The sequence below is a fragment of the Bidens hawaiensis genome, unplaced genomic scaffold (assembly GCF_021521415.1).
Source record: "Bidens hawaiensis isolate Kalapana, Puna unplaced genomic scaffold, B.hawaiensis_p1.1 tig00005588_1, whole genome shotgun sequence".
In the NCBI taxonomy this organism is placed as follows: domain Eukaryota; kingdom Viridiplantae; phylum Streptophyta; class Magnoliopsida; order Asterales; family Asteraceae; genus Bidens; species Bidens hawaiensis.
In genome coordinates, this window is record NW_027491362.1 from 133,391 (window position 1) to 160,500 (window position 27,110).

At 36.1% G+C, this 27,110-nt stretch overlaps 1 pseudogene across 1 annotated transcript; it reads left to right on the top strand.

The window, feature by feature from the left end:
• Positions 1–3,427: 3,427 nt before the first annotated feature.
• LOC143630206 (beta-caryophyllene synthase-like) lies at positions 3,428–15,800 on the top strand (annotated as a pseudogene). Its single transcript, XR_013153128.1, has 7 exons — positions 3,428–3,517; positions 3,604–3,880; positions 13,291–13,672; positions 13,764–13,982; positions 14,067–14,199; positions 14,704–14,952; positions 15,480–15,800. The product of XR_013153128.1 is annotated as a beta-caryophyllene synthase-like (transcript).
• The last annotated feature ends 11,310 nt before the right edge of the window (positions 15,801–27,110 follow it).

The window sequence follows — 27,110 nt, forward strand, 5'->3', positions numbered from 1 at the left end:
TTTTGCACGTTTATTGTTTTGGGTTTTTATCTTCATACCGTTTAAGCCTAATTTATACCGACCGAATAAGTAATGCTACGGGTTTTGATACCTGCTTGTTATATGAAATTTGGAGATCCTGCACCAGCGAGCCATGTCTTCGGCCAACCACACGTGTCTATTAATCTGCTGGATCTCGTTACTATATGTTACGTGGTCGATCACCACGTTGTTGTCTTGTTGACACGCTTTCCATCACTCGCCAATTTCCTGCGACAAGTGTGAAAAACAACAAACGAAATGCCGTCTATTTAGACGTCTGTTTTTGTCACCGTCTCATTTTCTAACAACATTTATCTTTCGGTTGCCTACTATCACCGTTTTTCCGGCAAACTCCTTGCATCTCTAGCAAACACTTGAACAAGATGAAGTAAGTGAGTGCCTTCACTATTTTTTATTTTAAATAGTCAATATGCTGTCAAGAATTATTAATCAGAAAATACTATTTTTTTTTATTGTTTTCACATATCAGATTACGTTCTAATTATAAAATTTATGGCAATTTTCATTTTTGTTTAAATGTTACAATAAAAAAACTGTAACTTATTTCAAATAACACATTTACAGAAAATAATATTAATAATAATAATAATAAATGATAAATTGCTTAAGTGGGTCAACCTGTGAACCCAAACCGGACCAAAACATGGTCTAGCTAAACGAGTTCATATTTACAAATCAAATCAGTTAATTCCAAAACCTGATCCACGATTTTCATGTTAGTCCGTTGTGTTTTCAAGTCGTGCCGGAAAATACACCCTAAATATGGCTTAAATAACTTCGTGTTTCTGGTTATCAACTCTTGAATCGGGCATGCCCTAATCTGACAGTCTTTGGTTGTAACACATTCATTGTGATCAATAAAATAAAAGAAAAGGAACATTAATTTGTTGCCTCTCTCTCTATCTAAAAAAATAAAAATGGTTAAGGTTAAAAGGTGTGGATGCCATTTTGCTTCGCATTTTATAATGTCATATCAACGCCATATCATACACCACTCCACTATACTCTTACCAACAATATCATGGAAATAGACCCAATTTACCAATTCACCACTTCTTTTTCTTTCAATAAAATAATAATATTTACATAGATTAGTTTAGTTTTAAATTATTTATGCTAAACTAATTTAACATAAAAGATTATTGAATAATAAATACAAACCAAAAGTATTATTATTGATTTTTATTCTGTTTGGGTCCAAATATAAATTGGCCATCACTCAGCCCATTTTAAGTAAATATATTTTGTTCAATATTCACAAACCAAAAAACCCTAATATTCAAAAGCTCTGCAACCACTGCTCGTCGTCTCTGTCTTCTTCTCTATCTTTTTTTTTCTTTTAAAATATAAAAATGTTATTATGCAAGAAGAATTTAGGTGTGAAATGGGTATGAAATTAAATAGGGGAGGGGTTGTTGAGCGGTGAAAATTTCGGTGAATCCTTCACGAAAACTTTACCGCTAGGCGGCACCAACACGCCTGGGGCGGTGTTTACCGCCGGCGGCGCTGGCCAGGTCAGCCTTTGGGCGGCATTATGGTGTCCATACCTGATAGTCTAAGCTATGAGGTATACTTTAATATCTCTTAACTCTACTAGACACAGGTAGTGTTTGGTATGCAGAAATGGATGGTGGAATGGAATGACCCATTGTGAGGGAAGGGAGAAAAGTGTGTTTGGTCGATTAAAGGAATGGAATGACCCATTATCTAGTCCATTCAATTCTCTCTAAAATATCCCAATTTCATTCCCTCCATACCCCCATGTTTTTTTTCATTCTCTTCCCTCCTTCACCCTACATCACCTCTACCACCCTCCCACCACCACCCACCATCAACACCTACCACCACCACCACCACCTACTATCGCCGCCACTGCCACCAACCACCACCATCGCTGTCCACCTCCGTCACCACCCACCTCCACCAACCATCGCCGTCAGTGCCAGCCAACACCGCCATCCGCCCACCGTCACCGTTGTCCACCACCGCCACCAACCACCACCATCGCCATCAGTGCCAACCACGCGCCGCATCCATCAACCATCGCCCCACCATCACACCCGCCGCCCACCACCACCTCCACTGTGACCGCCACCTCCCACCCCCACCCCACTATCACCACCCACCTCCAACCACCATTATCTCGTTGCCCACCACCACTCGCCACCGCCAACCACCATCACCGCCACCAATGCACGACCACCACCTACCTCCCACCACCACCACTCATTACCATTTTAATTTTATTTTTTCTTTTTGTCCTACCTACCAAACAATGTAAAGTAATTATTCATTTTATTCCCATGTGGTAACCAAACATTTCATTGAAATGGTAATTACTCATTCCATTCCTTTGTCCATTTCATTACCACGTTCATTCCATTCTGCCATCCATTTCACTACCTCATACCAAACAGACCCACGATATCATTCACTTCCACTCCACATCATCCAGGAAATGGTTTAACTATCCTAGCCTCACCTCATTCAACTTTTTCTTATTATAATATTAAACGTTTAATTTAAATTCAAGAATAAATATATCATTAATTTCTTAAAACAAATAAAATAAACATTGATAATCAACCTAAAAGATAGTTCAAAAGCATAATAAAATAAAAAATTAAATAAATATTAATAAATTAGAAAAACATAAATAAGAAAAAAAAAACTAAGAGACCACACATCGCCGATTAATGGTACCTGCCACTTTTGACCGAGAAACCGATTTCGCCCAAAGAAGAACCCTACAACAATTGTTATTCAATAATCAACAACAATCTGAAATCAATCTCCAGATTCTTTTAAATCTTTTTAAGTTGGATACAATTAGAAAGAGAGAGAGAGAGAATAGATGCAGGGGAGAAGGGAGATAAGGAACATTAAATCCGGGGCCGGAGTGGTCGTTAAAGGCGTGCGGTGAAATGTCCATGTCATGGTATACTCTCAAGCTTCTAGCACCGTTTCGACCTAAGTTTTGTATCAACCTACATGTATCCTCCTTCCGATCAAATTATCAAAACCCTAAAAAAACCAGTTTGAAATTCGGAAAAAACTTAACGTCCTTCTTTTTAACGTAGGACCATTGAGAGTAGATTTTTTAAAATTTGAGACCTTTAGTGGATAAACTCATTTTGAATTATTATTGGCTTAATAGCCTTTTGTTATGATTATTAAAATCCAATAAGCTTAAATTATTTACAAGCACAAGAAAGTATAAAAATTTCTGTGTCCTATATATTCTCGTGCGATTGAATCTTTGTGAAATAATTTAAAATTTTCAGAAATTTATGAAGAGGTGTGATAAATGGATGACATTGACAATCAACTCTATAAATGGTGTTTACCTCTCCTCTATGCTAAGTGAAAACATTTCAATTTCATCATGTACTCAATCGAACAAGAAGAAATAATTCGACCCAACGCTAATTATCCTCCTAATGTTTGGGGGGATCAGTTTCTCATCTATGACAAGGTACAAAATATTACTAGAACTTAATAAAAACACTGTTTATGTTTATTTAATATAAATCTAAAATTGTAAACAACGTTCGGATGTAGCAACTTGCAGAGCAAGTCGAAGTGGAACAAAGAGTGAAAGACTTGACGGAAGATGTGAGAAAAGATATCATGCCATTTTTGGATATTCAAACGGAACACACAAATTTGTTAAAACTCATTGATGTGATCCAACGGCTTGGTATAGCCTATATTTTTTAAGAAGAGATTCATCAAGCCTTGCAACATATTTATGACGAATATGGTGATAACTGGAACGGCGAAAGCCCTTCTCTTTGGTTTCGGATACTACGACAACAAGGCTTCTATGTATCGTGTGGTTAGTAATTAAACATTGGTTAGATAATGATAATCTTGAAAAAAAAATGTTGGGTTCGTAGGCCTTGTTGGCCCGGTTTATTATATGAAGTCAAAAGAGGAGACGGGTGTGGGCGGTCGGGCCCAAGCCCGGCCCGGTTTAGATTTCTTGCATAATAATTTACTAACCCTAGTTCAGTCTCTATATAAACAACATTATGTACTTGTAATATTTGTCACTCAATAAAGATATACCTAGTTGCCACCCGTGAACGTAGGTCAGTTTAGACCGAACCACGTTAAATCCTCGTGTTCGTTTACTGCTTTCGTGTGTGTGTTCAGTTTCGTGTGTGCGTTTAATCCTAACAAGTGGTATCTAGAGCTTAGGTTGGGATCACACGAAGAACACGGGAACCAGCAGAGTCGCCCCCAAACCTTCCGCCGCCGCCACCCTACTGCGCTAGGGTTCCGCCGTCGCTACGGTTTCCGATCGTCGTTAGGGTTTACCGCGTTGTTGTTTCGTCGCTAACCCAGCTCGACGATAACGACGAGGGTTCAGTCAAGCACGTTATCAGTAGTTAGGATTTGAGATAAGAATCAAAGAACCAGATCAAGAGGCTAAATCGCAGGTGCGTTTTAGCAGGAGACGGTTGAAGACTTGTGATTTAAAAATCAATTTAGCTACATCGTCAGTTTGCATGCTGTGACCATCAATTAAATAATATTGAATTTGTGCATCATTCAAAAAGTAAAGAAAGAAAAGGATTTGTTTATTCCTTTTGGTTCGGTTAGTTTTGAGGAAGAAGACAAAGAAAGGGGCTTGACCTTTTTTATTGGCTGAAGAAGGCAGTAGCCTATTTTGTGGTGCATAATCCTTGGGCAATTTTTTTTTGGATTAGGTGCATGAGTTATTTAGTTTCGGTTTAGCAAAGTACGAGCTAAGAACAGTTGAATCGATTCCTATTTTCATTGAAGAACAGTTTTAAGTCAGAAGAAGCGTTAAAGAAACGGAGAACCAGTGCCAACCGCGTTTGTCAGGTTTTATCGTTTCAGTTTCTGATTTATAGTTCGTATTTCCGCTGCGTTTAAAATAGGTTGATTATTTAACAGAGTTCAGTAACAGTTGTTAAGTTCAGGCCCGTGCGATTGCTGTGTTTGTCTCTGTTTTATCCAGTTTTTCGTTTTAGTCATTGTCATGGCAGAAGACGGAAAAGTTTCGATACAGAAGTTTGACGGACAGAAGTTCGGTTGGTGGAAGATGCAGATTGAGGCACTACTTTGTCAGAAAGACTTGGATGTAGTGTTTGAGGATGAAAAACCAGAAAAGTTGTTAGAAGCAGATTGGAAGAAGTTAGACAAGAAAGCTAGGGATTGTATTACATTGTCGTTGTCGGAAGATGTGGCGTTTAACGTCATGAAAGAAACCACAGCCCGTGGTATGATGGACGCACTATCCAACATGTATGAGAAGCCTTCGGCAGCGAATAAAGTCTATCTTATCCGAGAGCTAGTGACAACAAGAATGAAAGAGGGTGGGTCAGTTACAACTCATATCAATAATCTTAATTCGATCTTGTCTCGCTTAGTGTCAGTTGACATTAAGTTTGATGATGAAGTTCAGGGTCTCTTGTTATTATCCTCTTTGCCCGACAGTTGGTCGCAAACAGTGACTGCAGTTTGTAGTTCGTCTACAAATATTACTTTCGATGGGATTCGAGATCTGATTCTGGGAGAAGATTCAAGACGCAGAAGTTCAGGTGAATCATCAGGCAATATGCTAGTCACAGAAGGTAGAGGTAGGGGAAAATAGCGAGGCAGTGGGAGCAGGAAGAGGAGTCAGTCTAAGACTCGTAAGGATATTGAATGTTGGGGTTGTAAAGAGAAAGGACACTTCAGGAATCAGTGTCCGAATGGTAAGAAAGAGGTGAACGTTACAGAAGACGACACAGATGACGGGGTCAGTAGTGATGAGGCTTTGGTTTGTAGTGTTGAGAGTAGCGTTGATGCTTGGGTGATGGATTCTGGTGCATCGTTTCATGCCACTCACTGTAGTGAAACGATGAAGAATATTAAATTTGGGGATTTTGGAAAGGTTCGACTAGCGAATGATGATATTTTAGAGGTTACGGGTATGGGAGACGTTGATTTGATAACTTCAGCCGGTACTTCTTGGACTTTGAAAGACGTGAGGGTTATTCCAAGTTTGAAGAAACGTTTGATTTCAGTTGGGCAGTTGGATGACCAAGGGCACGATGTTAAGTTCGGGAATGGGCAATGGAAAGTAGTCAAAGGGAATCTTGTGGTTGCTCGTGGCAAGAAAATGAGTTCGTTGTATATGGTCGGCATGGTGAAAGACAAAATCCGGTTCACAGAATCTCGTGGGCAGAAGAAGGTTCGTTTTGCAAGTAACAAACCCAGAGCCAAAGTGAAGATTCAGGATGAACGAGCTAGGAAGGTTAAATCAGTTGGGGGACATCGTGACAGTGGGAGCACAGGTCGTGTTTCAGTTACAGTTCCAGGTCGACAGTGGATTAAGAAAACCAGTATTCCAGCTGTAAAAGTCTCTCCAATGAATTACTTGCTGAATATGGAGAGTGTTTGTTCTCAGGTTATCTCAAGATCCGGTAGTTCGTTACAGTGGGAGCCGGTAGGGACAGAGAACGGGTCAGGGACAGTTTCAGCCATGACTGACGTGTTGGAGCTCCGGGGAGCTTCAACGGGCCTTCATGTTAATTGATGAGAAGGCGGTGGCAACTAGAAGAAGTTTAATGTTCAGATTACAGAAGTACAATCAGGAGTGCAGACGAGAGTACTCAAGGCCTCCGAGTGGGAGTGTAACGATTCCGGCAACTCCAGGTATACCCTAGCCGGAATATACTATTTACGTGTTATTTAATATTGATTATATGAGTTATAGCACATTGATACGAATATATATGGTTCACAGTATGAATCATACTCAATTATATAGTGAATCGTATTGGAATTACAATTAACCAATGAACGATTATTGAAACCCGAACGAATCGGGAATTACATTATAGACGATGTATATAATGTTTAGTGATATTTACGAAGTATTAATGCTTCGGGATAGGTGAATTATAGCACAGAAAAAGGATTTCGATTTAATGGTACGTCGGTACGCTAAACGAAACCTTTAACACCAAACCAAGCAAGAGACGATCAATCAAGCCGAAAAAGATGCGTAATTATTAATAATATGATGTTTTAATGTCATGGGTTAAGTTTTTAAAGTTTTTAAATCAGTTTTATATAAATTTTATGTTAACCCGAAAAACAACCATTTTAGGCTCGTTTTAAGCCGAATTACGAGTTTAAACGAGAAACGAACTGAACCAGATTATCCACAACATTATCCGGATTACACAATCCAAATGTGTGGACAATATTTGAGATGTGGGGCCCCCCACACACCTCAATAGAACCGGCCACCCTCCCACCTCCTTTACACAATCCATTTTTTCTTTTTCTTTCATCAAAAACTCTCCAAACACTCTCAAATCTTCAAGTGTTCAACCAAAGTCTTGAGTTTTAACCAAGAACACAAGGTATAACTTATGTTTTGAAGCTTGATTCTTGTTTCTAATTTCATAATTCTTGAGAAAAGGAGGTTTTCATGTGAAAAATGGGTGAAAACCCGAGATGAAACCGATTCTCGTGTGATCAAGGGATGTATACAAGTTATACAAAGGATCTTGATCCAAGTAAGTAGTTAAAAGTGTTTAGAATGAATTTTTACGGTTGAAATCTTGTCAAATGAGTTTTCCATGTGAAAGACGGGTGAAAACCCGAGATGAAACCGACTCTTGCATGATCAAGAGATGTATACATGTTATACAAAGGATCTTGGTCCAAGAAATGAGTAAAAAGAGTCGAGAACGGATTTTTACGGTCAAAATAGTTGTTTTGAAGTTTTAACCGACACTAGGAAAGAAATGGCTTGATTGTGGGTATAACTTGCTTGGTGTGGTGTTGATGTGCTTGTAAGTGTTGTATCTAGCGGCTAGCAAAGGCTAGAAACCGAGATCCTTGCGATCTAAAGCTAGAAAACACAAAATAGTTCGGTTTTCGTGTGTTTATGAAAAATGGACAGATTTACGTGTGCTTAGAGTCGGGTCACGAAATTTCACAGAGATGATCTACACATGAAAATATGAGATCTGTGAATTTTTGGTAATTTTTGGATAAAAGATGAATATTTGGTGAATTTAATGCTCGGTTTTGGCCAAAAATAGTGAAAAATAGCAAAACATGATGAAAAATTCCGGAAAATTTAAGATAAACTTTTTATAACATATAAAAGGCACCCACAAAATTTGAGCTCAGTTGGAAAAGTCTAAGTAGGCTTTTCGGTGAAACGAGTTCTAGGGCTTTCTAGCTCGTTTTTGGGTGAAAATGGCTTGAAAAATAAGTTTTAAATTCTGGAAAAATTCCAGAAAGTTATGAGGATGATAGAGATCATCCCAGAAAAATTTGGGAATTTTCTAAAGTGTTTTGGTATTTTTGATATATTTAGTATTTTAATAAGATTTAAAAATAGTTAAATAAATGTAAATATAGGAAAAAAAATCTGGGAAAATTCCAGAAAGTTATGAGGATGATAAAGATCATCCCAGAAAAATTTGGGAATTTTCTAAAGTGTTTTGGTATTTTTGATATATTTAGTATTTTAATAAGATTTAAAAATAGATAAATAAATGTAAATATAGGAAAATAAATCTGGGAAAATTCCAAAAAGTTATGAGGATGATAAAGATCATCCCAGAAAAATTTGGGAATTTTCTAAAGTGTTTTGGTATTTTTGATATATTTAGTATTTTAATAAGATTTAAAAATAGATAAATAAATGTAAATATAAGAAAATAAATCTGGAAAATTTTTACAAAATTCCTTACTGTCAAATTAAGTTTTGTGCAAAATTTCAAGACCCGAGACTAATCGGGTAATTATTTGTGCTAAAAAGAACATAAAAACAAGTTTTTAAAGCTTAAAACGTGTAAACCGGCAAAGTTCGCATAAGCGAGCTGACTGGTACATGAAAACTCTAAAAATGGACTATTTCATAAATCTAAGTAAATTAAGTAAAAATAAATCATCCGAAAATAATTCGGATGATTTGGGTAATTTTACCCGATTTTACCGTTTCCGGCACCGAAATATCGGGAACGGGCCCCACGGCCAAACGGGGTGTCAAACCGAGCTATAATTTCATCACCTTAACTAAATTGACTGTCAAACTCTAAGCAATGTCACAATCTTAGTCCTTAGAAGTGTCACGGGGTTAACATAGTCCCCGAATCGAGTACAGTACTGGGTTAACAATGTTCCCAGATGTACCGATTGATACGTATTTAAGTTATGGGAATTATATAGTAACGACTAGATATTATATTACAGATCCAGGCACGTAGCTGTTCCTTATATTACTCACCGACTCACAGAAAGGTGAGTTTTCACGAGCCCCTTTTAATGAATTGTTTTAATTATATTTTCCCGGGGCGGAAAACATGTCTTATTTAAAGTATTTAAGTACATACCGATCGTATGGAAATACTTGTACATTTATATATATATGGACTGATGCACAGAATATATAAAATGTTTATCATGTATTATTGATCTGGGGTAACATAGTTCCCAGGGGTTATTATTGTTCTGGGGTAACATAGTTCCCAGGGGTTATTATTGATCTGGGGTAACATAGTTCCCAGGGGTTATTATTGTTCTGGGGTAACATAGTTCCCAGGGGTTATTATTGATCTGGGGTAACATAGTTCCCAGGGGTTATTATTGTTCTGGGGTAACATAGTTCCCAGGGGTATTTATTGTTCTGGGGTAACATAGTTCCCAGGGGTTATTATTGTTCTGGGGTAACATAGTTCCCAGAAAGTTAATGGAAATGTTCTGGGGTAACATAGTTCCCAGCATGATTATATTGCTAATAAATGGTTATTAAAATGATTTGTCAGTGTTTATTTAAATTAGTGAAACTCACCAACTATTCGTAGTTGACCCGTCTTCTTTACATGTTTTCTAGGTATGCCCAAGTTGGATTGATTAAAGTGTGCTTAACTATCTGTGCTACCTGTTGGAAGCTCGCTGCTCTATGTTTTGTAATGAATTTATTAATGTCTTATCGGTAAAATATGTGTGTAACACCTAGACAGTAACGAAACTCGCAACAATGTAATATGTTATAAATTAATGTAGTGGTATTTCCTTTATAAGCAATGCTGTTGATATCAGATGTGTCTGTTGCATCCCGTGTACGTTTCCGCTGCGGTTACGGGGTGTTACAGGGAGATTGTTGGGTTCGTAGGCCTTGTTGGCCCGGTTTATTATATGAAGTCAAAAGAGGAGACGGGTGTGGGCGGTCGGGCCCAAGCCCGGCCCGGTTTAGATTTCTTGCATAATAATTTACTAACCCTAGTTCAGTCTCTATATAAACAACATTATGTACTTGTAATATTTGTCACTCAATAAAGATATACCTAGTTGCCACCCGTGGACGTAGGTCAGTTTAGACCGAACCACGTTAAATCCTCGTGTTCGTTTACTGCTTTCGTGTGTGTGTTCAGTTTCGTGTGTGCGTTTAATCCTAACAAGTGGTATCTAGAGCTTAGGTTGGGATCACACGAAGAACACGGGAACCAGCAGAGTCGCCCCCAAACCTTCCGCCGCCGCCACCCTACTGCGCTAGGGTTCCGCCGTCGCTACGGTTTCCGATCGTCGTTAGGGTTTACCGCGTTGTTGTTTCGTCGCTAACCCAGCTCGACGATAACGACGAGGGTTCAGTCAAGCACGTTATCAGTAGTTAGGATTTGAGATAAGAATCAAAGAACCAGATCAAGAGGCTAAATCGCAGGTGCGTTTTAGCAGGAGACGGTTGAAGACTTGTGATTTAAAAATCAATTTAGCTACATCGTCAGTTTGCATGCTGTGACCATCAATTAAATAATATTGAATTTGTGCATCATTCAAAAAGTAAAGAAAGAAAAGGATTTGTTTATTCCTTTTGGTTCGGTTAGTTTTGAGGAAGAAGACAAAGAAAGGGGCTTGACCTTTTTTATTGGCTGAAGAAGGCAGTAGCCTATTTTGTGGTGCATAATCCTTGGGCAATTTTTTTTTGGATTAGGTGCATGAGTTATTTAGTTTCGGTTTAGCAAAGTACGAGCTAAGAACAGTTGAATCGATTCCTATTTTCATTGAAGAACAGTTTTAAGTCAGAAGAAGCGTTAAAGAAACGGAGAACCAGTGCCAACCGCGTTTGTCAGGTTTTATCGTTTCAGTTTCTGATTTATAGTTCGTATTTCCGCTGCGTTTAAAATAGGTTGATTATTTAACAGAGTTCAGTAACAGTTGTTAAGTTCAGGCCCGTGCGATTGCTGTGTTTGTCTCTGTTTTATCCAGTTTTTCGTTTTAGTCATTGTCATGGCAGAAGACGGAAAAGTTTCGATACAGAAGTTTGACGGACAGAAGTTCGGTTGGTGGAAGATGCAGATTGAGGCACTACTTTGTCAGAAAGACTTGGATGTAGTGTTTGAGGATGAAAAACCAGAAAAGTTGTTAGAAGCAGATTGGAAGAAGTTAGACAAGAAAGCTAGGGATTGTATTACATTGTCGTTGTCGGAAGATGTGGCGTTTAACGTCATGAAAGAAACCACAGCCCGTGGTATGATGGACGCACTATCCAACATGTATGAGAAGCCTTCGGCAGCGAATAAAGTCTATCTTATCCGAGAGCTAGTGACAACAAGAATGAAAGAGGGTGGGTCAGTTACAACTCATATCAATAATCTTAATTTGATCTTGTCTCGCTTAGTGTCAGTTGACATTAAGTTTGATGATGAAGTTCAGGGTCTCTTGTTATTATCCTCTTTGCCCGACAGTTGGTCGCAAACAGTGACTGCAGTTTGTAGTTCGTCTACAAATATTACTTTCGATGGGATTCGAGATCTGATTCTGGGAGAAGATTCAAGACGCAGAAGTTCAGGTGAATCATCAGGCAATATGCTAGTCACAGAAGGTAGAGGTAGGGGAAAATAGCGAGGCAGTGGGAGCAGGAAGAGGAGTCAGTCTAAGACTCGTAAGGATATTGAATGTTGGGGTTGTAAAGAGAAAGGACACTTCAGGAATCAGTGTCCGAATGGTAAGAAAGAGGTGAACGTTACAGAAGACGACACAGATGACGGGGTCAGTAGTGATGAGGCTTTGGTTTGTAGTGTTGAGAGTAGCGTTGATGCTTGGGTGATGGATTCTGGTGCATCGTTTCATGCCACTCACTGTAGTGAAACGATGAAGAATATTAAATTTGGGGATTTTGGAAAGGTTCGACTAGCGAATGATGATATTTTAGAGGTTACGGGTATGGGAGACGTTGATTTGATAACTTCAGCCGGTACTTCTTGGACTTTGAAAGACGTGAGGGTTATTCCAAGTTTGAAGAAACGTTTGATTTCAGTTGGGCAGTTGGATGACCAAGGGCACGATGTTAAGTTCGGGAATGGGCAATGGAAAGTAGTCAAAGGGAATCTTGTGGTTGCTCGTGGCAAGAAAATGAGTTCGTTGTATATGGTCGGCATGGTGAAAGACAAAATCCGGTTCACAGAATCTCGTGGGCAGAAGAAGGTTCGTTTTGCAAGTAACAAACCCAGAGCCAAAGTGAAGATTCAGGATGAACGAGCTAGGAAGGTTAAATCAGTTGGGGGACATCGTGACAGTGGGAGCACAGGTCGTGTTTCAGTTACAGTTCCAGGTCGACAGTGGATTAAGAAAACCAGTATTCCAGCTGTAAAAGTCTCTCCAATGAATTACTTGCTGAATATGGAGAGTGTTTGTTCTCAGGTTATCTCAAGATCCGGTAGTTCGTTACAGTGGGAGCCGGTAGGGACAGAGAACGGGTCAGGGACAGTTTCAGCCATGACTGACGTGTTGGAGCTCCGGGGAGCTTCAACGGGCCTTCAGGTTAATTGATGAGAAGGCGGTGGCAACTAGAAGAAGTTTAATGTTCAGATTACAGAAGTACAATCAGGAGTGCAGACGAGAGTACTCAAGGCCTCCGAGTGGGAGATTGTTGGGTTCGTAGGCCTTGTTGGCCCGGTTTATTATATGAAGTCAAAAGAGGAGACGGGTGTGGGCGGTCGGGCCCAAGCCCGGCCCGGTTTAGATTTCTTGCATAATAATTTACTAACCCTAGTTCAGTCTCTATATAAACAACATTATGTACTTGTAATATTTGTCACTCAATAAAGATATACCTAGTTGCCACCCGTGGACGTAGGTCAGTTTAGACCGAACCACGTTAAATCCTCGTGTTCGTTTACTGCTTTCGTGTGTGTGTTCAGTTTCGTGTGTGCGTTTAATCCTAACAAAAAAGAAGCTCATGATCTTTGATATGAACTGAAACAGACATTTTTAATAAATACAAAGACGAAAATGGGTGTTTTAAAGAATCATTAACCAATGACGTCCAAGGCTTGATTGAGTTATATGAAGCGACATATTTGGGACTGCACGGTGAAGCAGTATTAGAAGATGCTCTTGTCTTTACAAGAACCCGTTTTAATAATATAGCAAAGGATATTGCTGATACCAACTCTAAGTTGTCTACTCGTATACAAGAGGCACTAAAGCAACCTATACGAAAAAGGTTGCCAAGACTAGAGGCTGTGCTTTACATTCCTTTCTATGAGCAACAAGATTTTCATAACAAGTCTTTACTTGAACTAGCCAAGTTAGCATTCAACTTGCTTCAATCATTGCATAGGGAGGAGCTTAGCCAACTTTCCAGGTATAAACGTAGACTCGCGTAACCCATCCTATCAATTATACTACTTTCATTCGTGTACATATGCATCACCATGTGAGCTAGTTTATTGTAGATGGTGGAAACATCTTGATGTCCCAAACAATATACCTTATGCAAGAGAGAGATTAGTTGAATGCTACTTTTGGGCACTTGCTCTATACTTTGAGCCAAAATACTCACATGCTAGAATTTTCTTAGCAAAAGTAACCTCGATGGCAACTATTCTTGATGATACTTATGATGTTTATGGTACTTACGAAGAACTTAATATCTTTACTGAAGCTATTCAAAGGTATTCATGTGCGCCACATATGTACATGATGCATAAAAACATTTAGCTTAACTAATGAAACTAATCAAGGAAGTCACTTACCAGGTGGTCAATAAAATGCATAGATATGCTTCCGGAATACATGAAACAGATATACCAAGGACTTCTTGATGTTTACAAGGAAATGGAAAATATCATGGGTGAAGACGCATATCGTCTTAACTACGCCAAAGAATCGGTTAGTTTCATTAACTTTCATTTTTGGATTATCAATTCGTACCGAATGAATTGAAATGAAGAACAAAATGATATAGTTAATAATAATTTATGTGTATTGAATAACTAAAAACATAAAAACATCTCTGTATATAGCGAGATTACATGAAATTGACTATGATAAAGCAAAAAAAAGAAATGAAACTAAGAATAAAACAATAAAGCTAATAATATTTCATGTACATTGAATAATCGGAAACAAATCTCTAATGTATATAAGGAGATTACAATCAAAATGATAATGATAATGATAATGTTAGCCAAATAATGATATAATGATAAACTATCGATATTAGTAATCCTAATATTCAAAGTAGAGAGAGAATAAAGACTAACAAATCAATATAATGATAAATAGAATTCTAATAGTTATAATTTATAATAGACAATAAACTCAGATAACATGTACAATTTTAGAACAAAAAAAACTTTTGGTGTATGTGACTAACTAAATAGATGAATATAGATGAAAGAATTTGTTAGAAGCATTATGATGGAAGCAAAATGGGCTTATGAGGGGTATGTACCAACAATAGAGGAGCACATGTCGGTTTCAATAGTGACAAGCGGATGTTACATGCTTATAGCAACATGTTTTGTGGGCATGAGTGATGTGGTGACAGATGAGATGCTTAAATGGGTTCTCACACATCCTCGTCTTATCAAAGTTACAAGTGTAATTGGCAGACTTATGGATGATCTTAGCTCCCGAAAGGTAGATTCGTTATTTGCATGCACCATACATTTTTTTTGGTTGATGTTTAATGCCATTTCTTACAACAAAAATACTGGTTGGTTATTATGACTTCTTGCTCGTTTGAAACAGTGGTGGATCCATATCTCTATCTTGCTAGATTTTAGATATTTTTTTTGGTGGTCTCACATCTATCTTGCTCATTTGAATTGCTAACTAGCAGGGGTGTCTCTAATAGGGGGCGGGTGGTTGGCAGTTCAGACCCGATAACTCAGATAGACCTAAAAATTGTAAAAAAATCTATATTTGATATATACATATTTAATATTTATTTAAAAAAGTCTATTTTTTAATAAAAAAATAGTACCAAGCCATTTTTAATAAAAGAAATCATAATTACTACTCTACTATTTACTTTTTTATATGTAAGCTATCAAATTTATATTTTACTTAAAACCCAAATTTTACCCGTTTTTGATCAAATTTTTTTACCAAGTCTCCGAAACGGTCTTGCTAGCTAGCTATTCATGGCTTTACTAGAAGTGCAGGAAGAAAAAGAAAGAAAGAATGTTGCATCCACTGTAGATTGTTACGTGAAGCAATATGATGTCAAAGAGGAGTATGCCCGCAACATATTTAAAAATCAAGTTGAAGATGCATGGAAAGATTTCACCCAAGAAACCTTCGCGTGTAATAATGTTCCAATGCCTCTGAAAAATTGTGTCATCAACTTAGGACGTATCGGCGATTCTTTATATAAAAGTAAAGATATTTTTTCGCTCGTGGATGATGAACTTATAGGTCATATCGAATCTTTGCTTATCCATGTTATGAGCATAAGACTTCAAGCGATCTGTTTATCTTCTTGAACGATATGGTTTAGTTTTTCTAATCTCAATAATAAATAGCATTATATCAAGTTGTTTGCTCCTTGATTATCGTAATTTTAATATCTCAAAATTAAAACATGCTTCTTTCATGTTTTATATTAAGGGGGTGTTTGGGATTCCTTATTTTGTCTTCTTATAACTTTTCATTAAGTTAATAAGATACAATATTGTAATTTATGAAACTTTTCCTCTCACAATATAAACAATTTCAAACACCTTATCACTTTTCGGAAAGTTTATAGGTTGGTAAAAATAAGCAATCCCAAGCACCCTAAAACAGCCAACTTTTGGTTTTGATGCATATATTTTGGTTTTGACCCTAAGTTAGAAAACTTAAAGCTTTAATCAAATAGTTTGCACAAATGAAAACTCGATCATTGGTCATTACATCAAATAATATATATATATATATATATATATATATATATATATATATATATATATATATCATAAAATAATAACCAGTTTCAAACTAAATATAAAATTAAGAAACTAAATATTAAAAAGATGAGGCCTACTTTAATTAATATTATAAAGACATAATATATGTGTGTGTTGGGGAAAGGGGGGAGGGGTTAAACACTACTAGTTAGGGATTCCCTAGCTTGGACCGGTATTGATTTCAAAATTTTGAGATATTTGGACTGGTACCGAATTGTAACGGTACCAAAAACGATCATCCGTACTATCAGCTCGTACCTCAATCACTTAATTCGAAAACCGGCCACCACCGCCATTATTTGAAATCAACCACCACCATTAGTCGAAAAATTGGGATCTTCGACATTTACTCGCCACCACCACCACCACCAAAAAATTGGGAAGTGGTTTCAGAGATCCACATCTACTCGCCACCACCATAATCGTGAAGGAGGGTTTAGGTGTGGTCGATGACCTTGTTCTAAACTGTCTCCACAATCGATGATCACCTGTTTTTGAAACGGGAGATGCTTTGTTGTGTGTTCACTTTGGCGATGTGTTCTATAATAGAACTTCTATTGGAGAATGAAGAGGTCATCAGTGTAAAGTTAAAATGAGAAGAGTGGTGGCCAACGGAGGCAATGTAGACGATGTGTTCTTGTCCAAACCACACACATTCACTGTGCGTGCACACACAAGTCAGTTTAGTCATTTCACTCATTACTTCAAAAATTGTTGGATCTATAATTCTATATGCCCAAACATAACACATATTCATGTTGCTTTTATTATATTTACTTTGAGGGTCACACGTGAAGCAATTATCCAGCATACGTTTAATCTGTTAACTAGATTAGAGTCTATGTTACACACGGTTAGAAAATATTATAAAAGTAAAAAAATTATTATATTTAATACACAATTAAGTTATTTCACATAAGATTTTTTATTTATTACTATTAGATCCCACAAAACAATCTATTCAGATTTCACAAAACATGATCAAATGATTTTTATATTGGTAAATGTGAAAGCTTGTAACTATTATTATCATATGAATTATATTAGTTTTACTTTTCATTAAGGAATGCCGAATATATAACAATAAAAACAAAATTGTTTAGCGTAAACCGAATATTCACATATATTTAAACAAAAGAAATTACACAGTTGACTACAAGAAAAGTCAAAGAGTATTAGATCTACAAGGAAGAGATAGAAGCCACACAAAGTAACCAATAAAAAAAACAATCTCCGTGAACATCATGAATTATTTCAAGACCCTTTCTGTAAACATAAATAAATCAACGATTATGTGTCTAAATGTTAAAATAAAATAAAAACTATAAAACCAATGACAAAAAGTACTCACACATGGCAACAGCTTGAGTGTATCAGTGGCACAGCCGTGGGATCCAAACTTATTCTTGTTATAATATCTTTAGACCCGCTTGTATTAACCTGAACCATTGTGATACTCCTTTAAAAAGAAATCAGTTTCGGCTCGAATTCATTTGTGAAAGCTTTGTCAGGTTTTCTCATTAAACTTTCAGTTCTTGACTGTTTCCAACAACATATTTCAAAATTAATATTTAACTGTATAGACTGTTGTAACTAAGCCTGAAAACAATAATGACATCAAAACTCACAACAACCAATTTCCCACCCAATCAAACCTAAATCAATCATAACACAAAAGCAACCAAAATGAAAAAAAACAAACTAAGGTACCACCATATAAATACAAAATCGATTGAAACAAATATGGGGATTGGTTGCTGGAACATTTGTGCGGACTCCTGTATAGTACATATACGCTTAATTCCCATTGATTGCATCCTATCATGTAAAACCTTGAATTATAAATTGTTAATAATTGGTAAGTTTCAATGTAAAGAGGGTGAACTTGTCAGTACTTTTTAAAGTTTTAAATACACTAAATCATTATAATCATAATAACATAAACACACATGAGGAAAGTATTTAAATTCACATGAACAAAATGTGTTTACTTACTAATAGATCCATCATTATATCATCATGATTGTAATCTTCTGCAATGAGAAACAACAAAATTATTAATTTTGATCATAATTAGACCCAAATCAGATTGATACTGATCATAATTATGCTTAAAAATTAGATTAAAAACCTAAAAATACATAGCTAAAGTTTGTAAGCAATAGTATGCTGAAGAATCAATTTGAATAACCAATATAGAAATTCCTCAATATGAACACGACCGAAGATTGAAGACGTTGAAGATGGTGATTGTGAAGTTGAGAAGAGACTTGAATCATGGAGAGATGTGTGATATATTTTAAAATCGATTAGTTTGAAGAGGAGAAAGAGAACGCAATATAGATGTTTGGAGGGGGGGGGGGGGGTTTAAAACCCTAGATTACATAGAAAGCGTCCAGAGTAAGATTCTTGCTAAACTTCCAGGGTAAGATTTGAACTTAAAATTTCAAAACACTACTTTCTTTAATTAGACACGACACTATAATAGGAAACAACCTACATAGCATCTACGTGGCATCCAATATGGAGGCTCTAGAATAATGTCACGTGAAAAATATGTATTGCTTTAATATATTAGTAAGATGAGTAAACCATATGAAAACCAGTTATGCATATACTTATTATTTGGTGAAATAATAATAATAATAATAAATAGAATTATATGATCTAATAATAGTTATTGTTATTTTTTATTTATGATGAGTTAATAAATATTAATTTATTACCTTTTCCAAATTATCTTCTAGTTAATCATTGGTGCATTATTATATAGTTATTTAATTAGTAAACTAACTTAGATTAATTATATCATTTATTTTATATATAGATTCCAACTACTTAGGCTCAATCTAGTTGAGATTTACCCAATTATGTTGAAATCTAACTTGTAGATGATCCATTACATAAGGCTAAGGGTAGTGTGGCTTGATCAAACCCCAAGTGATTCAATATATTTACGACGCGTAGGCGCTGACGTGACACACGATCAAGCCCCATAGGGTGTAGTGGGGCTTGATTGATTCACCCCCAAGTTTTTGATCCACCCCATGCCTAACAGCTCTTTTGAGCCCCGCAGACCGGCTCGTCCCGGCCGTCCGCGCCCACGTTCACGCAAATGGGATAGTGATGTGCGCGGCTGCCGCATCGTCCGCGCCTCACTACCCTCAGCCCTAATGTACAAGACTACCATCTCAAAACTGCCCACTATGGTCTTGATGTGGCAGGTTATGGAACCCTATGAGTTTTAACCTCGAATCTTTGATATTTAATGCTCAAGTTGTAGTTCATTTGATAAGTGAAAAAGAAAAGCACTAGTTCAAATGCAACTTAAAAGTCTTGTGAAGATATATGAAGGATTTAGGATGCACTTTACTAGAAATTCGATAAATGAAAGTGGGCTTGAGAAAATGATGGATTAACAATATGTACGTATGGGCTAGATCTACTTTAACGAGTAGTGCAACCCATCATTATTGTACCAAGTCCCACGTAGAGGTGGAAAACCCGGGTTTTTTCGGAAACCGGAACTGGATCCGGGGCTGGTCAACAAAAGTTAATAACCGGGTCAGAAAGAAACTGGTTCCAGGTATGGTCGGGTTTTTGACCGGCTTTTATCGGGTTTTGGTCGGGTCGAGTTTGGGTGGACCGGGTTGAGGTGAGATCAGTTTCGACGGGTCCTTGTCAGTTCGGGTCTGGGTACGATTTTGGGGAGAAACTGAAACTTGTTTCATACCCGCTGGTTTGGTATAATCGGTCCGATTCTAGGAAGGGTTAGGAACCGGGTTTTATTCTAGCCCCACAATTGGAAATTGGAACCAGAAACATACCAAAACTATACGAGGGCAACCTTTTGGCCCAAAATTGTACTTTAATAAAATACTAGCTTTAGACTTGTATATTGCATTGATAATTGATGAAAAATAATCTATCTATTCTAATAAAAACCTAACTATTTTTGCCACTTGTCATCCTCATAGCCCTTCTCACATACTTTTCACTTATTTCAATATATGGTCCTTATATTTTAAGTTATGTCAATATATGAATTCAAGTTTTTATTATATATAAATCCTAATTGATTCATTCATTAACATTAATTGTGAAATAAGGAAATATTAAAATTGACGTTACATGTTTGTTAGAATATAAATTTAAAGTCATAGGTAATTGTAAATTAAAGCAAATAAATGTGCATTATTGTTGAAAATTTTGGATTTGTATGATAAACTATAAATTGTTTTTTAAACTGGGATTCGAGCAACAGTGCATAATTTTTTATATAAGATTTGTTTCAAATTTGAATTTAAAATTTTCTCATATGCATTTAAACTCGGGAAAATATGTATTTTCTTAATTTTCTTCAAACGTTTTGTATAAACTTTGAAAACATAGAGAATACCTATTATATATCTTGGTGTTTAGTATTAAATTATTGAAGTTGAATTATATATTTATAATATATATGTACACCGATTTACTATATGAAGTATATGTCATTTATTTATATGATTTTTTTGTGTAGTATAAAAAGTTTTAATAATAAGAAATCAATATCTAGTTTTCAGTATGTATTTTTATAGTTCAGACCAAAATGATTCAGAACATATATTTTCACATTAATTTAAAAAAAAATAGTTAATCCGGCTAAAGGTCATTTACCATGCTTCCAACAAATCCGAAATCTTTGTTTTTTTTTTCTATAAGTTTTTAATATATATATAGAGAGAGAGAGCAATGTTAAATTAAGAAGTAAAACTATCCTAAGAAGTGTAATAAGTGTTTTTTACCCTTAAAAAAATAAAACACACCGAACAAAAACACACCGAACAAAAAACACACTAACAATATCCACCATCAGATGATCACATCCAACGCCTGATATTACTTCTCACACTTCTTACAAATAACTCACTTCTTATTCTAACCTCACCCTATATATATATACATATGTGTGTGTGTGTATATATCGGTTAATTAAATATTCCAACAACTCCCATAATATTAACAAATGACAGGGGATTAGTATTCAAAATTTAAACATTTCCTATTCAATACTTTCAACTATTATAAATAAGAATCACTACATTCACTTTATGCAACTTTAAATCTTTTATTATTCTACTAACTCAGAATAATCACTTTTATTTGAACATAATATGTCTTTGTCATTTTCCATTAATATGAAATGAAAAAAAATCATTTTGTTATATTTTAATTTTCGGTTTTATATTTTGCTTGATTATACAATTGTTAATTGTAAAATATAAAATCAAGTAAATATTTGTCATTCACAGAATATTAATGACACCAAATTTATCATGATCAATCAATTTTAAATTCTAAAAATTATAAGCATGACTATATCATCAAAGTTCAGGTAATCTGGTTATTTCATGTTTTGGGATAAATATGATCACATGATCTCAAATGACATTATATATATTAATTGATTAACATGTATGATATTTTATGTGTAAGATTATTTTTTTGTTAGTTTCATGGATATATTATCATCTATCAAGGGTTGGTATGTACTTGAAGAATCTTATTGATCACACGGATAATCATATGTGGCGAGATCAAGAGTTATAAACATATCTATATGCTACCTTATTAAGAGTTATGTAACATCCTAAAATTTTTATATTGATAAATAAAAGAAAGTTATGTTTAGTAATTTCACGTTTTAGTTATTTAATGTCGAGTAAGGAACGGGTCTTGGGCTTAGTTATTTTATGAACTCGGCCTGTCTCGACCCGTAGGAAGCCAACCCGAGCCTAACCAAACCCGTAGTATATAAACGAAAGTTCTTGACACTTCCACCATTTTTCACCATCTTCCTTCACTTACACCCACCCAAACACTCTCATTTCTAGAGAGAGAAGCTAGAGAGAGAAAGTTCTTAAATCGCAAATCCGAGTCCACAATCTTGTTCCTAATCGTTTTTGGTAAGTCCCTCTCGAAAATCATCCGTTTTCATAACCATTTTCGACCTCAAATCGAGCAAAAACTCCCATTTTCGTAACTTGAGTTTTCGGGTCAAAAACCGCCTTGTTTTGGTGTCAAAATGCAAGCTTTTGTGTTTAAAAGTACTAGGAATCGATAGCCCTCTTAATCCCGAGCATTTCCATGTCAAAAACTTCGATTTTGGGTCAAAAATCTGGAAAATCTGGAAAACCCGTGGGTTTCTCCGTCGCCCAGCTTGAAGGAGTCGAATCAGACTCATTCGATCGAACCAGTCGATCGAATCAGTCCATTCGATCGAATGCGTAGATCGAACAAGTCCAGTCGACCGAATAGGGAAGCAACCGAATGGTCTCCAACTCATTCGATCGAATGAGTTTTGTATTCGATCGAATGAGTGTTGTATTCGATCGAACGTGTTCCTATTCGATCGAACGTGTTCCTGTTTGATCGAACGTGTTCCTATTCGATCGAACGTGTTGTATTCGATCGAACGTGTTGTATTCGATCGAACGTGTTCCTATTCGATCGAACGTGTTCCTATTCGATCGAATCAAGCCAGAACCAAGCTGTTTCCAAGTTCGCCTAAGGTTTAACTTCGCCTGAAGCGAAGTTCGTCTATAAAATAAATTAAAAACCTAATGGAAAATGTGTTAAGGCAGTTATCGAAAATAAAATTTTTCCAAGCTGACCTGGCAGCTTAACCCCAGCCAGGGGCTCTGCCCCTTGGACCCCGCTAGGGGCTGCCGCCCCTAGAACCCCGCTGCCAGGGGCGCTGCCCCCGGACCCCCGTTCGTTGTGGGTCATTTATAGATAGAAATACAAACGAGTAGCAGTAGTTAATTGATATGTGTAAATATTATACAGTTAGCCGAGCCCAGTTAAAGAAAGGAATTACGATCAACGGCGAGCGTAACAGGATCCAGGTGAGTTTCTAGCCCCATTCCTTGTTATGTTTTCGGGGCTGTGTGCATACTTGATGTGTTGTTAATACATTTATCCAAAGTGATAAGTGTATGCCATAGGTGATATATGTGATATGTATGAATGATTGCTTGATGGTTCGTGAACGATCTTCGGATATTGCACGTACTGTCAGGTTGTAACGTTATAAATATGGCAAGTATGATATGTATGTTTATGTGTATGAACGTAAGAAAGTTAATAAAAGAAGGAAATGACGGTTGTATGGTTATATGGTTACGAAAGGGGTACCGAGCCCTAATAATACTCGAGGTATGATGTATGGTTGTATGGTAACGAAGAGGGAATCGAACCCTACTAATATTCGAAAACATGGGACCAGACCCTAATAATATCTGTGATGTTAGGGACCAGACCCTAATAATATCTGTGATGTTAGGGACCAGACCCTCATAATATCTGTGATGATAGGGACCAGACCCTTATAATATCTGTGATGTTAGGGACCAGACCCTTATAATATCTGTGATGTTAGGGACCAGACCCTTATAATATCTGTGAGGTTATAGGGCGAAAGGCTCTTTAAAACGTATGATTATGAATGTAAAGAAAGTATGTAAGTAAGAAAGAAAGTATGTAAGTAAGAATGAAGGTATGAGTACTTATGTGTGTATGAAAGAAAGTTATGAGGTTAAGTACGTATGTATGTAACAAGGTATTGTATGGTAGTGTATGATTAACTAGAACTCACTCAGCGTAGCTGACTTTTAGTATGCACGCAGGTGAGTAGGATGAGACAGCTGGCTTGAGTGGAGGACACATGGCAGAAGACTAAAGCCTGGCATCTGAAGATCCGATATGTTTTATAAGTTACGTTTTGATTTTGAAAGACAAGAGGAATGTTTAAAGACATGATTATGAATTGATATGTAATGTTTTATGAAAGTTTTATATTCCGCGTAAAGTTTTTAATTAACTCTGATATTTAGAACTGTGTTTTTGAGTAAATCCAACACGAAAGTAGGGTTACCGGTAACGGGGCCTTACAAGTTATAAGCAGACATGGACTAAATATTTGATTTGTGATAAACACGGACAATTACAAATGTAGTGTACAAGGACTATTTTACTTATTTGTAACATATTTGTGTAATCTTAGTTATGTAATTTATGTAATTTTAATGTAAATTGTAACTGTATAAAACATATGATCATTTTGTTAACTATATTTCACTTTATGGTTGGTTAAAGTACAAAATTTTTATCAATTACCCGTGTAATACACGGGACTCAAACTAGTATTTAATAATTAAGCAAAATACAAAAGACAATAAACTTAGGTTGTGTTTGTTTTAGCTTCAAACATCTGCAGGAGGCTTATGTCTGCGAGCGCGCAAACATAAACCTTTAAAGACAGTTTGTTTTAAAAAATAAAAAAGATCTGAAAATTGTTTTTATGATCTTAAAAATAAGCTAATATCCATCATATTCACACTTCTTCAAACTTCTTTACACTTCTTAACATCCTACCAACACCCAATGTCCAACACCACCGCCTCCACCACCCACCGTCCGTCACCACCACCGCCACCCATCGTCCGCCACCACCACCGTCAACCACCCACCACCACCGCCGTCCATCACCACCACCACCCCTGTCCGCCACAACCACCGTCCACTACCACCACCCACCACCACCGTCCATCACCACCACCACCTTTGTCCGCCACAACCACCGTCCACTACCACCACCACCCATCGACCACCGTCCGCCGCTAGCACTACCTCCACCACCATCCACCACCACCACCCACCGTCCATCATCGCCACCACCCATCATCGTCTGCCATCACCACAGTTCATCACCCACCACAACCGTTTATCACCATCACCACCCACTGTCGGCCACCATCACCGTCCACCACCCACCACAACTGTCCATCACCACCACCCACTGTCCACCACCACCATTCACTGCCTACCAAAATCGTCTACCACCACCCACTTCCATTGTTCGTACACCACCACTCACTTCTATAGTTCGTACACCACTACCAATTATTTTAGCAATTTACAGACGTTAAATGACTTCTATTTACTGTGATATATATGATAGGTAACTAATTTTCAGCTTATGCAGACAATTAACAGTTTATAAAACATACAATATTATTATATTTTTAGATTGCAGACCTTCAAACCACATATTCAGTTGCAGACATGAAATCAGATTGCAGACAGTTTTTGTCTTAAAAAACAAACGACACCTTAGATAGCCGTTGTATTGTAGTGTTCAAAACAATTGAAGTATTTAGTATAATTATTTTCGTCATTCGAATTAGTTTTAAATATACAGTAATCAATTAACAAATTAATTAAAGTGAATGATTTTAAAGATTTAGTTGGTTTTAATTTCTGAGGATAAATATGAATGCGACAAGTGACAAAACATTGTAGGTTTTTATTAAAGATTATAGATATGCTAAACTGATTTTAATACAGATTTAGTTAGTTAGGTTTTTATTTAGGTTTTTACTAAAGAGTCCTAATAGTGAATTTAGTTAGTTAAATCGACGAATATTTAAAAAAAACTTCTCTTGAGAATTATCGTAAGAATCTACAAAGAATTCGAACACACATAAATGTAACTAGGCTATACAATCAAAGTTAATCAACATATAACCAGCATGTAACAATGAAATGCTTATTATTAAACATGAAATGTTTACTATTAAATATGTAAATTCTGAGTTCTGACACATTAAACTATTCGTAAAATAAGTCTAATACATATATATATATATATATGTGTGTTTTTTTTTTCTTAATTTTGATCATTTTCATTTGATTTACGTCAAATGTTATTTAAATCAAAGTCCAATTATATATGAAAAGTAAACAAGATAACTGGTCAATTAAAATTGATTTAATATATAAAAAAGTAAAGAATAATAATTCTGCTGCCAATTTATTAGTATTATCTTCTAATGAGAGTCGGTAGTCTTCCTATTAGAATACACGATACTCCCATTTCATGACTTGTAATTTGGGAAAAAAGTCAAAAGCGATTGACAAATTTTATGGTTTATTATAGTGTCTTGTTTGGAAGGACATCACAAATAGATCATAAGAATGGTTTAAGAGACAGACAAGAATGGCCCTAAACACCTGTTTGTCCAAGCACCACTAAAATATGTACACATTATAAACATATGTGGTAGTTAAGTGGTACTTGCGCATTGTGAATAATTTTTTTTAAAGCTCGAAAGGATATTTTGGTCATTTACCTAAAGTTAACAGAAAACTAGACGAAAGTTAGACTCAGACTACAAACTTGTTACGATATTGAAACCACAAACTTGTTAATTTTAACTCTTATTACTTAAAGGTGTCAGTGTTACTTTATCTAGCCACATGGGCCGTATTTGTAATTAACTCTTTTAATTTTCTTTTCTTTTTAACTTAAAGATAATTTGGTCATTTTAAAAAATATGACAAAATATCAATTGAAAGGATGCGAAGGTTTCAGTTGAGCCTGAGGGCTTATTATTTTGGTCATTTCTTTATATAATTTCTTATTCTTTTCTTTATAGTGGTCCCAACATTATATATTTAATTTTTCTTATTTCAAATGTAAATAAAAGGACATTTGTTCATTTCACAAACTAGGTGAGTTTTAACTCCTGATAGTGTTAAGGATCATTAATGTTACGTTTAAGTGAACAATAAGGACCACCAATGTAGTAAATTTGTAACACGGGTAAACCACGCAACTCATTCGTGTAATTAACTATAATCAAATAAAGAGAATAAAATTATTGTGTTTATATATGATACAAGTTTTGATTTTTGTTATCTTATATATTTTTTTTGAACAAAATTTCATCTTTACCTTGTATTTGCAAGTTTTTAAACTCGCAATCTCACATTTGTAAGAGTAAACACCATATCAATAGATCA